The 16,544-nt window shown below is 43.3% G+C and overlaps 1 protein-coding gene across 2 annotated transcripts in view; it reads right to left on the bottom strand.

The window, feature by feature from the left end:
- The window catches only part of LOC100077751 (CMP-N-acetylneuraminate-beta-galactosamide-alpha-2,3-sialyltransferase 4), a 62,069-nt gene extending 49,872 nt beyond the window's left edge, over positions 1-12,197 (bottom strand). For both annotated transcript variants that reach the window (XM_029063427.2, XM_029063429.2), the window contains exon 1: positions 11,847-12,197. The gene's annotated coding sequence lies outside the window, so the exon portion shown is untranslated. The remainder of the gene's footprint in view (positions 1-11,846) is intronic.
- Between the last annotated feature and the right edge of the window lie 4,347 nt (positions 12,198-16,544).

The following is a 16,544-nucleotide window of genomic DNA, read 5'->3' as shown; positions in this document are numbered from 1 at the left end:
TTTTTTTTCATTTAACAATCTGCCAATTCATCATGGAAGGATTAAATACTTTTTCATTCAAATTTGATGTTGGTGACAGGCAGCAGAATGACTGTTGGAGAGGAAGAACCAATCAGTGATATTTATTATTTAAAGCTTATTATGTGCAGGACACTCACCGTAATTAGCACTTGGGAGACTACAACAGAGTTGGGGGACTTACCCGGCCCACAAGGTGCTTACCATCCAGAGGGTTAGACAGACATTAAAATAATAATGGATATATATATAAGTGCTGGGTGGCTGAGGGCGGGGTGACTATCAAGTGCCTAAAGAGTACAGATCCAAGTGCATGAGTGATGCAGAAGGAGGAGGGAGTAGGGGAAAAGATTGTTAATCTCTTGGAGGAGATATGATTTTTTGCAAGGTTTTGAAGGTGAGGAGAGTGGTGACTGGTCATATATGAAGGGAGAGGGAGTTCCTGGCTCAAGGAAGGATGTGGGCAAGGAGTTGCAGAAGTGATCAAGGTTCAGTGAGTATGATGACAGGAGGATAAAATGTGTGGGCTGGTTTATAGTAGGAAATCAGTGAGGTAAGGTAGGAGATGGCAAGCTGACAGTGGTTTAAAACCAATGGTAAGGAGTATCTGTTTGATGCAGAGATGGATAGATAACCACTACAGGTTCTTGAGGAGTGGGGAGACATGGCTGAAAATTTTTTTTTTTTTTTAGAAAAATGATCTGGCCTTCAGAGTCAAGGACTGGACAAGGGAGAGACAGGAGGCAGAAAGATCAGAGAGGAGCCTGGTGCAGTAGTCAAAACAGGAAGAGGTTAAGTGCTTGAATCAACATAGTTGCAGTTCAGATAGAGAGAAGGAATGGATCTTAGCAATGTTGGGAAGGTAGAACGAACAGGCTTTGGTAGACTGAATAAGTGGGTTAAATGAAAGAGATTAATAGATAAGGTGATTCATTTTGAGAAAGAGAGGATAGAGGTGTTGTCTACAGGTTTGGGTGGGAAGATGAGGAATAATGTTTTGGACATGTTTAGTTTGAGGTATCAGCGGGACATACAGGTAGAGATATTCTGAAGGCCAGAAGAAATGTGAGACTATGGAGAAGGAGAGAAGTCAGGGTTGGATAAGAGGAATTGGGAATCATCTGCACAGAGATGGTAGTTGAAGCAATGGGAGCAAGCGACTTCTGCAAGGGAGTGGGTGTGAATGGATGGGAAAAAAAAAGGGAACCAGAACAGCTTGACTGATCTCTAATTCAGGGCTGTACTTCTTCCAGGCTCAAGGATGCCATTCTGGACCAATGCCTGATTAAACTCTTCTCAGATCAGGTGGTGGGTGGAGAATGTGGAGGGGAGTGTGCAGTGAATGATGCTGCCACATTTTTCCATTCTGCAGGGGACCAGAGAAGCTGCATTGCCTGGGCATTCCTGGACAGGCAGTCAGTCTAAGCTGAGCTCAAATAACACTAGGCCCTCATAATTATTTTATTCAATCATATTTATTGAGTGCTTACTGTGTGCAGAACACTTACTAAGTACTTGGAAGTGCACAATAAAAACAACAAACAGAATTGTTCCCTATCCACAATGAGATTACAGTCTAGGGGGGAGATAGACATTAAGTCTAGCTAGAGGGGAGCACTTAATAATGATAATACTATTTGTTAAGCATTTACTATGTCCCAAGCACTGTACTAAGCACTAGGGTTAATACAAGATAATCAGGTTCCATTTGGTGCTCACAGACTAAGTAATTGGGAGAACAGATATTGAATCCACATTCTGCAGATGAGGGAACAGAAGCACAGAGAAGTTAAGTGCCTTGCCCAAGGCCATTCAGCAGACAAGTGGCAGAGGTAGGATTAGAACTCAAGTCCTCCAGGGCAGCAGAGACTTTATTTACTCAATCTGCTAGCTAAAGCTCAAGTTTTCTGGCACAAATTCAAATGCTTCCCCCCCTGCCCTGATAGAGTGAGCAAGCTAAAAAACCTGCATCAGATTCCATACAGAAGACCTGTGAAACATAGCACTCCTGAGTTTCCATCTCATTCACTCATTCATTCAATCGTATTTATTGAGCATTTACTGTGTGCAGGGCACTGTACTAAGGGCTTGGAAAGTACAATTCGGCAACAGATAGTCCCCACCCAACAACGGGCCCACAGGCACTGGAGTGGGGGGTCAAAGAAAGGGGCTGACATCAGATCTCGGGATTACATCGGACTGTGGGTAATGGCTAAAAGAAACCGGGGTAGGAATTAATGAGTACATGATTGCCCCTGCCTTCTGGGAAGCCAGGGGTCTCAATCTCTAGTCTATAAAAATAACTGTATTTAAGCATTTAACATCTGCCAAAGCCGGTATTAAATCCTAGGGTAGATTCAAAACAATCCCACTGCAACTGTCCCTGTCCCACATGAGGCTCCAAAGAGGAAGAACAGGCATTTATGTCCAGCATTATGGATGAGGAAATGTACTCAGAAGAGTCTTGACCCATATAATAATAATAATAATGATAATGATGGTATGTGTTAAGCACTTACTATGCACCAGGCACTGTACTAAACTCTGGGGTGGATACAAGCAAATCGGGTTGGATACAGTCCCTGTCCCACGTGGAGCTCACCGTCTCAATCTCCATTTTACAGATGAGGTAATTTAGGCCCAGAGAAGTGAAGTGACTTGGCCAAGGTCACACCGCAGACATGTGGCAGAGCCGGGATTAGAACCTGTAACTTTCTGACTCCTAGGCCTGTGCTCAATCCACTACACCATCACACAGCAGGCAAGTGGCCGAGCTGGGATTAGAATGCAGGCCTCCTGACTCCCAGACCAGCACTCTTTCCACTGAACCACACTTCTCAAGAAGAGGTAACACCAAATACCAACACCAACACCTGGTGGACACTGCCCCACTTTAACCTCCTTGGGCCTAGATGATCTGCCACTTACTTTCCCTGCAGGTGATATCTACTTGTTGGTCCCTCTGGGAGGGCCTACTTCTCTTCCCCCAAGCATATTTTATTGTGATAATGTTGTTTTATTGTGATAATGTTGTTTTTATCATGATAATGCTGTCTTGTTTTGTTTCGTTCTGTTCTGCTCTGCCATCTGACTCCCCCAGTTAGACTGTGAGTCCATCATTGGGCAGGGATTGTCTCTATCTGTTGCCGAAATGTACATTCCAAGCGCTTAGTACAGTACCCTGCACATAGTAAGCGCTCAATAAATACTATTGAATGAATGAATATATGCTTCAACTCTCCTCTCCCCCTGGCATAGCAGTTGCTTTTTTTAAAAAAAGGGTGTTTGTAAAGCAGTTATGTGCCAGGCACTGTACTAAGCATTGGGGTAGATACAAGCCACTCAGTTGGGATGCAGTCCATATCCCACATAGAGCTCAAAGTCTTAATTCCCAATTTACAGATGAGAGACCGGAAGCCCAGAGAAGTGAACTACCTCACCCAAGGTCACACAGCAGACAAGCGGCGGAGCCAGAATTAGAACCCAGGTCCTCTGACTCCCAGGCCAGTACTCTTTCTACTAAGCCACACTAATTCTCAACGGAAACAAGCACTTAGTACAGTGCTTTGCACATAGTAAGCGCTCAATAAATATGACTGAATGAACGGAAACCATCTAGCTGAACTCTGGAGGCAGATTAATTCATTCAACTGTATTTATTGAGCACTTGTGAGTGAACACCAAACAACAGCGCTTAGTGCCAGCCCTGGCACATAGCCAAGTGCTTAACAAATACCATCATCATCAACAGCTGCAGTAGCAGCAACACTTAGTACAGTGCCTAGCACATAGTAAGCACTTAAAAAATACCATCAGCAGCCGCAGCACTCAGTACAGTGCCTGGCACATAGTGCTTAACAAATACCATTACGAGCAGCAGCGCTTAGTGCAGTGCCTGGCACATAGTAGGTGCTTAATAAATGTCATCAGCAGCAGCAGCATTCAGTGCAGTGCCTGGCACATACTAAGCGCTTAAATAGCAGCAGCAGCATCGTCCCAGGTTACTTCGGTACTCTCTTCATGACATCCAGAAGCCCCTGCCCACGGGCTCTAGATAAGCAGAGCACAGGCTGGGGAGTCAGAAGTCATGGGTTCAAATCCGGGCTCTGCCACTTGTCAGCTGGGTGACTTTGGGCAAGTACCTCAGTTACTGCATCTGCAAAATGGGCATCAAGACTGTGCCCCACGTGGGACAACCCAATCAACTTGTATCCTCCCTAGTGCCTAAACAGTGCTCTGCACATAGTAAGCGCTTAACAAATGTCATTATTATCATTATTATTAAGTCAAGGACTGTTGGGGAGGAGCAGGGCAGAGCCGCTGCTATTTGGGGACTTTTCGGCCCAGATGCTTTGCTCCACCCTCTCCTCTTCCTTCTCCTAGTCCTCCTTTCCCCCATCCTCCTTGTCCTCCTCTCTGAGCAGCCCCCACCCCAGCTGATCAATGTCATATTTACTGAGTGCTTACCATGTGCAGGACAGAATTGATAAATACATTCTCTGCCCACAATGAATTTAGAGTCTAGAATACCAAAACACTTATTGCCCTACCACTAGCCCTCATCCCTACATGGTACTTTAAACTCTCCCTTTCTTGATAGCCTGGAAATTCTACTAAAAGTGCCTTGGGAGACAGATGGGGGGCAGTTTCAGTGATGACACAAATAAAATTGACTACATGACTAAGGGATGCAATTGGTGGTGATAACCGAAGAATTACCCTGATAAATATTTGATACAATTTTGAAAGCAATAACATTTTCTTTTTAGTCCACAGTTTCCACTGGGAAGAACCAAGGGGAGAAATGCTGGAAAACAAGGTAATTGCAGCATAATTCTTCTTCGGTGAAATCATCATTGCCAAACAGTGGATCAATTTTCTGCCTGACAGCAGGGTGGGTGGGATTAATCTACGCGGCCTTGGTCCTTGCCTCCCCCATACAGATGGCCCTTAGACCCAGAAGACCATTTTATAAGCAGTTAAGAGAAACCACAAAATTTTGTTATTGAAAACCTCGCTGGGCTTCTAAAAGTGAAACAAAGAGTGAGACAGAGAGAGACATGCAGAGAGACACATGCAGAAAAAGAGAGCATAAGAGAGCGAGAAAAAGAAAGACAGCGAGAAAAAGAAAGAGAGCAAGATGGAGAGAGAGGGTACGAGAGAACATGAGAGAGCACCAGAGAGACAGAGACTGCGAGAGTCAGAGAGTGCGAGAGAGAGCATGAGAAAATGCAAGAGAGAAAGAGGGCACGGGAGAAAGAAAAACTGAGCTCAAGAGAGAGCAAGAGAGAAAGTGTGCAAGAGAGAAAGAGTGCGAGAGAGTGTGAGAAAGAGTGCAAGAGAAAGAGAGATCGAGGGAAAGAGAGATCAAGAGAGAGATCGAGAGGAAAGAGAGATCGAGAAAGAGAGTGAAAGAAAGAGTGAGCAAAAGGGAGCGAGAGAAAGAGAGCAAGAGAAAGAAAGAGAGCGAGAAAAAAAGAGCAAGAGAAAGCGAATGAGAAAGAAAGCGAGAGAAAGAAAGAGAGCGAGAGAAAGAGCGAGAGAGTAAGAGAAAGAAACACAGCAAGAGAGAGCAAGAGAGAAAAAAGTGTAAGAGCAAGAGAGAGCAAGCCAGAGAGAGTGAGCAAGAAAGAGCAAAATAAAGAGAAAGAGAGCAAGCGAAAGAGCAAGAGGAAGAGAGCAAAATAGAGCAAGAGTAAAGAGTGAACAAAAAGGAAAGAGAGCAAAAGAGTGAGCAAAGGGGAAAGAGAGCAAGAGAAAAAGAGCAAGAGAAAGGAGAGCCAAAGAGAACAAACGGGAAAGAGAACAAGAGAGTATCAAAGTGAGAACAAGAGAGAGTGTAAGAAAAAGTGAGAGTAAAAGAAAAAAAGGGCATTCCAGTGGTGAGCTTCAATAACCTACTGCTTATCAGAAAGTGTTTTTCTGATTCTGTATCTTATCTCCACCAGCGTTTTACAAAGCAGGATTTTGACTAAGGAGAATTCAGAGGTATATGTTCTAATCCTGACATTGCATGGTTCTTTCTGAGTGACTTTGGACAGGCTAGTTGGACTCTCTGGGCAACTCTGATTCCTACTGAGTAAAATGGAGAGAATTAAAGCCGTTATGTTTCTGCTTCTCAAGTATCTTGTGAGAATGAATTAAATAATGTCAGAAAAATACCTAAAAACAAAGGATGGTGCTGAATGTGAATAATGGATGACTTTTTTGCTCAATAATAAGGCATTTGGAGCGCTGGGGTTTGACTGAATTTTGTATGTCAGACACAGCCCATGATTGGGGAGAAGGAAAGGTCTGAATATGAGAGTTGAGTGAGAAAGAGGTAGAGGAGCAGAAAGAGTGGAAACTTCAGGTATGGGCAGGAGGGCAGGCAAAGGAGAGAATAAGGATGAAATGGAAAAACAGAAGGTGGCAGAGAGGGAGTATGGGCTTTTCAAATGATCGCTTCAGTGTTATCATAAAGTAATGCACTGGAGAACAGGCAGCAAGCTGGTCCTAAAGTTGGGCATTATTTTGGATCTCTCTTTCATAAAGTGTCTCGATGAGAAATTTAGTTAAATAAATTTGAACAGTGTCTCTTCCTCATTCCTTAAACCGGCTGTTGGATTATCTTTAAGCCCAGTGTCACAGCCCCAACCCTCTGTTTCCTTCCCAGAAGGGCTAAGGGATTTGCAGCCATCTGCTGAGTTCTCCCCCAGTATAACACACCATCAGGGGCTCACTAGTTGGAAAGATGGAAGCTTTATTTCTCTCCTTCCTCCGCCTACAAAAATCCTGTTAAATCCATTGTCCACAGGACCTGTAACCCTCCCTTCGCAAGTCAACTCCATTGCCCCCACCTTTCCACTCGCCCACAGCTGGCACTGCTGTGGTTTCCATGGCGATAATGAATGGCAACAGGCAGTAATCAAAAAGGGTCACCAGAGTCATAAGTCATTACAAATTGTATTCAAAGGGACCCTGGCAAGTTTAAAATGATAGATGGCCTTTTCATACCACCCTCCTCCCCTCCACAGCATGAAAGGTTGACTTGTCATGTGTCCTCATCGATTACCTTTGGAATTTTATTCCATATGGGCAATAAAATGGGACCAGTCAGTTTTGCTTTCTGTGTCCTGTCAGTTTCATTTTATGGTACATCAGCCCACTCCGTTTGGAGAGTGGGAAGTTGACAGACACTGACTCCTTAAGTTTGATCAGAGCAAAAACAGCAATAAAACAAATGGCCATTTTTTATTTTAAAATCTTGTAAGTAGGGTCAAGGTGAAATGGCAGTTAGAAATGTCTTCCTATTTTCTTTGTATAAAACTCATATTTCGAGCCTTAATGAGACATTAAAGAGCAACCTGCCAGAAGGTTAAAAAAAACACTATTTCTGACCTTAAATCTGAAGTCCAGGTCTTCTCAGTCTGTATTTTTATTGCCTTATGCATAGAAGAGGTATGAGCTTTTCACATTAAAACAGTGTGAAGTGAAGAGCCAGGAAATGAGTTCAGGAATATGTTCAGATGGCAGGTATTCCTCATGGTAAAACATCACTATTTTTGAGATTTCTTCCTGATCTATAATACAGACTAAATTGCATATCATCAATACTCCTTTTTACTTCTGTGTGTCAGTTTTCTAATTAGGAAGCCCCACAACAATGGTACAATTTAGATATTCAGTGATCCATCTTCTAATATTAAAGGATATTAATAATATTAGAGATTAATTATACATGTTGCCTGGCAGTGGTCTGAATCCAAGAACAAATCAACAGTGGCAGCTATAGCATTTAGTGTTGTTTATCATCATCTTGAGGGGATGAAGACTGGGGCAACTAGAGTGATTTAGTATCATAAATTTCATTATTAAATTTTACTTTGTCCTCCATTCAGGAGCGTTAATGGAAGCTAGACAACTTTAGAACCCTCAAATTTGCAACTTTAGTACTATTTATACTCTCTTTCAAAGGTTTTCAATATATTACTTTCTCCAATATAATCTTTTCCAATATACTCTAATAAGGCTTCATCCAGCAATTCTTTGAACGGCTCTAGCACTTTCTCATGCATTCCTTTAACTCTATGAGCTCTCTAGAGGACAAGCACTATGCAAATCCAAGGAGAGAGTGAAAAAAAAGTCAATATTATTATTAAGATTATTCAATTTGATTTCCCCAATGCCTAAGTCACTCTATTATAATACATCTGGGACAGCAGCAACCAGTTTATAGGACAGTGCTCCTCCAAAGCTTCTTTTGGAAAGTAGCATGTGCATGTACTTCCCACAAACTCTACAGTATTGTGGGAGGGGCCAGGGTAAGGGTGGGGGGGGGGGGCTGGCTCCCAGATCATTCATTTTCATTCATTCATTTAAAATGGCCATTTCTTGGAGATCTGCATCTCTGTGAACTTAATCGAGTGTCCTGGTGACCAAAACAAGTGACTGTGACTCCCTAAAATCCCAATTTCCCTCCAGAGCATAGAAGAGACTTGAGTTCCTCAGGAGCATTATTATTGCTTCTTTTTGTTGTTTCTATCATCATGTCATTATGATTTCCCCAAGGATTCCACACACTTTGCAGTCAAGAATGTATTCATCTTCCCAATTTCTCTGGGCAGGAAGAGACATTATGTGAAATGACCTTTCCCTTCGTAACCAGAAAGGTGCTCCCTATAACAAAAGATTCTTCTTTTTCTCTCTTCCCCCTCATTTTTTTCCCCTTACTTCTTTTCCATTTTCATCTCATCCTTGCCCTTCTATCTCTAACCTCCTTCAACAGCAATAATTCAGCATTCCCCTGTGCATGCGCTGTACTAGAGGTTGAAGGGGATTGCAGAGAAAGTGAAAATCCATGGTCTCTCCCCTCAAGGAATTTACAGAATAATGGGGAAATCAAGCAGCATGAAATCCAACAAAAAGAAAAGTGTCAGACATGTGAATAAGAGTCCAGAGTCTAGAAATACAGCTGTGAGTGTGATATACATAAATTCTGACTATGACCAAGCTTGGAGGCTAACCAGGGAAGGCTTAATAGATTTAGGGTTTTCATTTTTTTTAATATTTGTTAAGCATTCACTATATGCCAGGCACTGTACTAAGCACTGGGATAGGTACAAGCTAATCAGATTGGACACAGTCTATATCCCCATTTTACAGATGAGATAATTGCATCCCAGGGAAGTTCAGTGACTCATCCAAAGTCACACAGCACACTAATGATGGAGTAAAATTAGAACCCAGGTCAGAGACTCTCCAGCCCATGCTCTTTCCATTAGGGTACACTGCTTCTAATGCTTCATTGCATTTTTGAATGGTGGAGGATTGCCTTGCAAGGGGCCAAGGGGAAGATGCTAAAGGGATGACTCAATCAATCATATTTTAGTGCTTACTATAGAGCACTGTATTAAATGCTTGGGAGAGTACAGCACAACAATATAACAAACTCACTGACCAAAATGAGCTTACAGGCTAGAAGGGGAGAACGGCAAGTACAAAATCCGGTAGGGTCAGTGAACAGGTGGTCTGAGGCAGAGCCAGGGGATGAGGGAAAAAGATGCCTCAGTTGGAGGCAGCCACTGAGTGGACCTGGAAACCTGTCTTTCAGAGCTGGAGTTCAATCAGTGGTACTGATTGAGTGCTTACTGTGTGTAAAGCACTGTACAATACAATAGAGTTGGTTGACATGATCCCTGCTCTTAAGGAGCTTACAGTATAGTGTGGGAGACAAGCATTAAAATCAGTTGCAGATAAGGGAAACTGAGTACAAAGATATATACATAAGGACTGGTGGAGCAGGTGGAAGGCTATCAAAGTGTTACAGGGGTACAAACCTAAGTGCATAAGCAATGCAGACGTGGGTATGAATAGAGTGAGGAAGTGAGGGATTAGTCAGGGATGGCTCATTGTTGGCAGGGAACATGTCTACCAACTCTGTTATATTGTACTCTCCCAAGTGCTTAGTACAGTGCTTTGTACACAGTAAGCTTTCAATAAATATGACTGAAGGCCTCCCTCTTGCAGGAGACATGATTTTAGAATGGCTGTGAAGATGGGGAAAGTGGTGGTCTTTGAGATATGAAGGGAGAGGAAGTGACAGATTGGCATTCCAAGAGACAGAATAGAAAATAGCAAAAGGGGCCCCGGGCCTGACAATTCTCGGTCTGATGATGATGACATTTGTTAAACACTTATGAGTCAAGCATTGTTCTAAGCACTGGGGTAGATATGAGTTGATCGGTTCAGACACAATCCCTGTCCCACATGGTACTAAAAGGCTGACTCCCCCCCATCCAGTAACTCCCATTACAATAATTCAATGATTCCCTCTCTGGTAACCTCCATATTCCAGTGATGCCAGCTCCAGTGTACTGGACACCTTCATATTGTCAACCTCCCAAGCCCTTCACATGTAGTAGACCACTGCTCTTCCCATTTTCAAGGACCTTTTGAAATCACATCTCCAGGTAGTCTTGCTCATCTCCTCACCTTAGTCTCACACTAATTGCCACTTCTACACCCCCTAAGAACTTGGGAACTCACACATCCCTGATACACTTACATGCCTGTCTTTATACTCCATTGATCCCCCCCATACGCAATTGCAGTGTCTTTTACCCACTACACTGTGAACCCTTAAGGGCAAGCATCACATCTATGCTCTGCAGACAATAAGCACTCAAATATTATCAGTTGATTTAAAACAGGCAGCCTATATTCATTCCACAAGAAAGCAGAGAGAGAGAGCAATTCAACTCCCTCTGCTCTGTATATTATGCTTGCATAGTTTGGGTTTCAATGATATCCTGCAGCATAAAGGGTCCAGGTTCAAAGGCAATATATGACCTCCTAATTATCAAAGACAGCACTACTAAGTCTTGTGTGCAAAAGCGTCCAGAAAAAAACAATATACTCTTTAATGGCTTGTACTTTAAGATAGATCTTTGCTGTGGTTAACTGGAGTTTCTGATATGGGGCATCTCTATTGTTTATCCTACTTCTTAGAATGTCAAATGTCCATGAAACCTTTGATAAAAAAGAGCAACCCAACCCCTAATGGCTGCCCACTTGACTGGTTTTTCCATTGGAGTAGTCGCCTAGTGATCCATTTTTTTTCCTTGCATTGTTTGAGATTGGGTATAAATCAGTCTTGAAATTGTTTATTCTGACATCCCAGGGTATGCCTACGCCATTTCCACCTCACCATACCCCAGCAGCTTTTTATCCTACTGCCACCCACCCTCCTCAAATCAGAGAACTTTCATTAGCAAATTTTAACTGCTAATTACCAATCAGTAGTATTTATTGAGCACTTCCTATGTGCATAGCACTATACTAAGAACTTGGGAGAGTACAGTACAACAAAATTTGCAAGCACATTCCCTGCCCATAACAAGTTTACAGTCTAGAGGTGGCAGAGCACTCCAGTAAGTGCTTACTAAATCAAATTCCATTTTCCCTACAGAGTTACCAATAGAGCAGATACATGAGGAATACCAACTGGGTTCAAGGTGGAGAATGAGCAGATGCCAAGAGGACAAGACTCTATACAGAGAAAAGGCATGGCCTAGTGGAAATAGCAGAAGCTTGAAAGAGGACATGGATTCTAATCCCAGCTCTGCCACATATCTGCTTGTGACCTTGGGCAAGTCACTTCACTTCATTCCTCAGTTATCTCATCTGTAGTATGGGGATGAAGACTGTAAACCCCATGTGAGACAGGGACTGTGTCCAACCTGATTTCTTTGTACCTACCCCAGTGCTTAGAACAATGTTTGGCACACAGTAGGTGTATAACAAATACCATAATTATTATGATTCCACAAGAGACCACACTTACTTACCTTTGGCCCAAAATTCAACCAGCAACCTGCAGGTAGTATCATGATGACCTCGGACTCAACTCTCTCCAGTTGTCAGTTTCAGTTATAGTTCTCACCACAGGGATATCAGCATATTAGGGCAAGACCCTCTCAAGTTCAAACTTTTTGCCTCTCAAAATCACAGACACTCCAACTCTGAGAAACAGCAAAACAAATAAATTGCTCTTTCTCCTTTCCCTTCTTACCAGCACCCTAATAATTCAAATAATAGATAGCTTCTAGTCTACACTTTCAAACACTCCTAAAGCCAGATGAAAGTCCCAACAGACCCTGTTATGTGATCACATGTTCTTTCTACAGCCTATACTTGGCCTCTTTTCCTCTGTTGTCTCTTTGGGATTACTGCTCACCTGGGTCACATCTAGAATCACCATGCTAAAAAGAACTCCACTGATTCTGATTAAACCAGAAGTTCTTGATTTAAAGTATCTAAGTGTGGTCTAGTGGATAGAGCCTGGGAGTTAGAAGAACCTGAATTCTAATCCTAACTTTACCATATGTCTGCTATGAGACCTTGCACAAGTCACTTAATTTCTCTGTGCCTCAGTTACCTCATCTGTAAAATGGGAATTAAGACTGTGAGCCCCATGTGGAGCTTGGATTGGGTTCAACCCGATTACCTTTTCTCAGCCGCAGCTCTTTCAACAGTGCCTGACACATGATAAGGGCTTAACAGATACTATAAAAAAAAACTTTCCCAATTTAGTAATGATACTGGGATTTGTTAATAATTACTTTCTATGTGCCTAGTACAGCACTATACACTGGAATAGATATAATATGATCAGATCAATCTACTTCTTTCATATGATGAATTCCTCCTTGTGTAATAAGCTCACTATTTATTGTTCAGTCCTCAGAAAAGGTGGAGAAATGGTGACCATCTTCCATAACGAACTATTCAACTTTCTTGTGTTGGCTTTTTAAGAGTTTTTAATGTAACTTTGTTTATATGAACTTTTTTCAACTGAAAGAGCTGAGTAATATTAAATAAATAAATTTCTTCTCATCCCTGCTCACTAGACCAGAATAAAAAGTTTAACAAGATTAACTGACTTGTTGCTTAAGGCCACCCAGCAAGTAAATTGCAAAACACCTGGCTCCATTGAGCACTTTCAGCTGTTTTCTTAGTTAATGAAATTTATTCACCCTAACCTTCCTATAGGCTCTCCTCATGCAGAATGATTAAAAATGCTAGAAACGGTGTGGCCTAGTTGAAAGAGCATGGGGACTGGTAATGTTGGTATTTGTTAAGCGCTTACTATGTGCCGAGCACTGTTCTAAGCGCTGGGGTAGACATAGGGGAAGCAGGTTGTCCCACGTGGGGCTCACAGTCTTAATCCCCATTTTACAGATGAGGGAACTGAGGCACAGAGAAGTTAAGTGACTTGCCCAAAGTCACACAGCCGACAAGTGGCAGAGCTGGGATTCGAACTCATGAGCCCTGACTCCAAAGCCCATGCTCTTTCCACTGAGCCACGCTGACTGGTAGTCAGAGGACCTGGGTTCCAATCCCAGCTCTGCCACTTATCTGCTGTGTGACCTTGGGCACATCACTTAACTTCTCCGGGCTTCAGGTACTTCATCTGTAATATGGGGTTTAAGACTTTAAGCTCCACATGGAACATGGACTGTGTCCAACCTGATTAGCTTGAATGCTAGTCCAGTGCTTAGAACAGCCCTGGGCATACTGTAAGCATTTAACAAATACCATAAAAAAACTACACATATTAAAAATAATTGTTTTTGGTTTTGGTTATTGCTGAACACACCAGTTGCCTTCAATATGGTATTGATCTCAAGAAAAATAGACCACTGGAGAAGAAGGAGGGAAAGGACTGGAAAGAGGAAGAGTGGTGCTGTTTTCTACTGTCTAGTCCAGTTTTTAGCTGGTCTGTTCTTTCTCTGGTATGGTTGTAACACAAACCATTTTTGTTTCCAGAATTCTTACTGTATGTGTTCAGCCTCCCTCCAGCTTAATACCTGCCACTGAGTTCCATGGCTTGGAAACAGTGCCTGTATTCCCAGAGACTTGGAAAGGGAATGGAAAAGCACTGGAGTAAAATGGGGAGATTCATGAGTCCCTCCAGAGAAATGGTCTAAGTTCATGTGGACTTGAAATAACTTTTGCAAAATGGTGCATGTGACATCATTAAGCTATATGGTGTGTCCAATGTAGCTCATGTGATGTAACATATCCCTGAGTGTCTAGAATCCACAGAGGTCATCTGTCAGTGGACAGGTTAGTACTGGAAAAGAGGATGAGAGAGGAGGGAGCCAGGAAGCAGTCATTCAAGCTAGGGATGAACATCTAGAGCCATGAGGACAGCAGAGGAAGAGAAAAGAAGCAAATCTGCACCCTGACTGTCATGGCAACATGATTCAGGTGGAGGCTGTTCTGGGAACATGATCCCTGACAGGAACAGAGGAAAAGATAATCACTGTGGTATTTGTTAAGTGCTTACTATGTTCCAGGCATTGTTCTACAAGATACAAGATAATCAGGTTGGACACAGCCCTGTCCCACATAGGTCACACAGTCTTAATCTCTATTTTACAGATGAGATAACTGAGGCACAGAGAAGTGAAATGACTTGCCCAAGGTCACACAGCAGGTAAGTGGCAGAGCCAGGATTAGAATCCAGGTTCTTCTGACTCCCAGGCCTGTGCTCTATCCACTAGGCCATGCTGCTTCTCATGCACAGGACCAGGTCAAAGATAGCATAACCTAGTGGAAAGACCATGGGCCTGGAAGCGGGACCTGGGTTCTAATCCCTAGCTCTACCACTTATTTGCTGAATGATTTGGAGATGTCACTTATTCATTCAATAGTATTTATTGAGCGCTTACTATGTGCAGAGCACTGTACTAGGCGCTTGGAATGTACAAATCAGCAACAGATAGAGACAGTCCCTGCCCTTTGACGGGCTTACAGTCTAATCGGGGGAGACAGGCAGACAAGAACAATGGCAATAAATAGAGTCAAGGGGAAGAACATCTCATAAAAACAATGGCAAATAAATAGAATCAGGGTGATATACATCTCATTAAAGAAAATAAACAAAATGCATAGGGTGATGAAGATATATACAGTTGAACGGACGAGTACAGTGCTGAGGGGGTGGGACGGGAGAGGGGGAAGAGGAGAGGGAAAGGGGGGAGAAGAGGGTTTAGCTGCGGAGAGGTGAAGCGGGGGGTAGAGGGAGCAGAGGGAAAAAGGGGGGGCTCAGTCTGGGAACGCCTCTTGGAGGAGGTGAGCTTTAAGTAGGAATTTGAAGAGGGGAAGAGAATTAGATTGACAGAGGTGAGGAGAGAGGACATTCCAGGACCGTGGGAGGATGTGGCCCAGGGGTCAACGGCGGGATAGATGAGACTGAGGGACAATGAGGAGGTGGGCGGCAGAGGAGCGGAGCATGCGGGGTGGGCAGTAGAAATAGAGAAGGGAGGAGAGGTATGAAGGGGCAAGGTGATGGAGAGCCTCGAAGCCTAGAGTGAGGAGTTTTTGTTTTGAGCGGAGGTTGATAGGCAACCACTGGAGGTGTTTAAGAAGGGGAGTGACAAGCCCAGAACGTTTTAGCAAGAAGATAAGCCGGGCAGCGGAGTGAAGAATAAACTGGAGCGGGGCAAGAGAGGAGGAAGGGAGATCAGAGAGAAGGCTGACCAGTTGTCTAGCCGGGATATAACGAGAGCCTGTAGCAGTAAGGTAGCTGCTTGGGTGGAGAGGAAAGGGCGGATCTTGGCGATATTGTAAAGGTGAGACTGGCAGGTCTTGGTAATGGATCGGATGTGTGGGGTGAACGAGAGAGACGAGTCAAAGATGACACCAAGGTTGCAGGTCTTAACTTCTCTGTGCCTCAGTTTCCTCAAATCTAAAATGGGGATTCAATTCCTGTTCTCCCTTCCTCTTTCCAGTGTGTCCCATCAGGGACAGGGACAGTGCCTGACCATCTTCTTCTACTGCAGCACTTAATAGAGGACTTGACACATAGTAAGAGCTTATCAAATACCATCGTCATCAACATTATCCTCATCAAAGCCAAAGACATTCAGGCATGGATCTGGCATTCCTACTTTTACTTCTTTCTCATAAATAGCATCAGCAAGGATCCAGGAAAAGAGGCCCGCAGTGACTTGGCCTGTTCCTGCTATTTTCACAGGCTTCTAATGGGCCCCTGACAATGATGAAGAAGAATAACCAAGTCTGGCACATCTGATTTTCCCTCTCAGCACTCATCCTCCTCCCTACCTCATTGTTTAGCAGCCAGCCCCACTGCCTCCGAAACGAGATGAGCCAAACCAAGAGCTGTTCCTGGTGACGATTTATTCTCAAACGCTGGAGTCTGATGGAGTTGAAAAAGATTCAGGAAATTGTACTGGTTCTTTTTTTCTTCATCTGACTTTTCCCCATCCAGTGATTGCCAGGTGCTATAATTGGATATTGTTATTAGCAAGAATATAACACACATATTACACCTGCTCTGGGCTTAAACTCATTTGGATGAGAACATGTTGGTACAAGTTGTGTTTTTAAGGCTCAAGATGAACCATTTCTTTCCTCCTCCCCCCCCACCCCCGCCCCCACCAGGAGGAGAGGAAAGAAATGGTTCATCTTGAGTCTTAAAAATCTGCATGCAAAGACAGGGATCCACTGTCTTGTGG

The sequence above is a fragment of the Ornithorhynchus anatinus genome, chromosome 4, assembly GCF_004115215.2.
Source record: "Ornithorhynchus anatinus isolate Pmale09 chromosome 4, mOrnAna1.pri.v4, whole genome shotgun sequence".
Lineage (NCBI taxonomy): Eukaryota > Metazoa > Chordata > Mammalia > Monotremata > Ornithorhynchidae > Ornithorhynchus > Ornithorhynchus anatinus.
The sequence above is the reverse complement of the archived record's forward strand: the minus strand, read 5'-3'. Positions and strand labels throughout refer to the sequence as shown.